Source organism: Gossypium arboreum, chromosome 13 (genome assembly GCF_025698485.1).
Source record: "Gossypium arboreum isolate Shixiya-1 chromosome 13, ASM2569848v2, whole genome shotgun sequence".
In the NCBI taxonomy this organism is placed as follows: Eukaryota; Viridiplantae; Streptophyta; class Magnoliopsida; order Malvales; family Malvaceae; genus Gossypium; species Gossypium arboreum.
The window spans coordinates 16730957-16732149 of record NC_069082.1 but is presented as its reverse complement, the minus strand read 5'-3'; positions in this window follow the sequence as shown (position 1 = coordinate 16732149).

Genomic DNA, 1193 nt, shown 5'->3' with positions numbered 1-1193 from the left:
TCGAACACGGGCTGAAACACGGCCATTTGATCCCATTTCGAATGTCCACACGGCTGGTGACACGAGCGTGTCTTTGGAGGGGCATATGTCCCTTGTATTTTGTAAAATTTTCTAAGTGTTCCAAGAATTTCTTGAAATATCGGTTTAGTCCCAAACCACTTCTAAAGCATGTTTTGGGTCTCATAGGCTCATATTAGGGACGTTATGAATGATTGTGAATGTTTTATATTTGAAATGGAAAAATGTATGAGAAATGTATGTTTATTTGTGAAATAAGTCTGGTAATGCTTTGTAACCCTATTTCGGCAATGAATACGGGTGAAGAGTGTTACACACGATGAGTGTATTATTTTAGAAGTCAAAACTTTTTCATAGCAGCTTGGAATCGACATACAATTGCATAATCAATTTCACAATAGTTTTCTTTCGTTTTCTAGACAATTAAAGGTAATCGTTCATACCCTTCTCACTTGTACCGGTGTTCCAACAATTCTCCATATTTTTTTATCCAATTTTAGCATGTGCCAACCTCCTATTGTCATCTATACAAGTTACCATGCAAGGAGAGGATTTTTTTTCATTCTTGTCAAGTCAACTTGCTTTATTTTTACAAACATGATCCCTATTTTGCTCCTTTGTCCCTTCAACATACCTTTCTCTCCACCCTTACCTTGTGTGATGTTCATTGAACCTATGCAAGTTGAATAACACCCTTTTGTTCCATTTTTTCATTATTTTCCTATTTATTATCGTCCCCCTCCATTGCTCCTCCTTTTTTCTTTTACTTTAGCCAACACCCACCACCTTTGCATTATTTTTCATTCTCTCTTCCTCCATTTCTTTCCCTAAAAGCACCATATCACACCACTATACCTCCTCCTTGCCACCGCTTCTCTCTGTTATTTTGCTCCGACACCGCCCCTTGTATCACTAATCACCACCGTGGCCACCACCTTTCACCACCACCAATTCTACCATCTTCTTATCTTCATTTCTGTATTAATATTTTTCTTCTTTTTATTTAAATATTCTCCTCCTTCTCTCAAGTGCCATAACCTTACCTTTCCTCCTCTTTGATCGATTTCTCGTCGGACTTCCTCCACCAGCTTCGGTGATTCTTTCTCTTTTCTTCACCACTTTTCGATCTCCATTGTTCCTATAGTAATAAAAAACTCTAAATCATCTAATTCAAA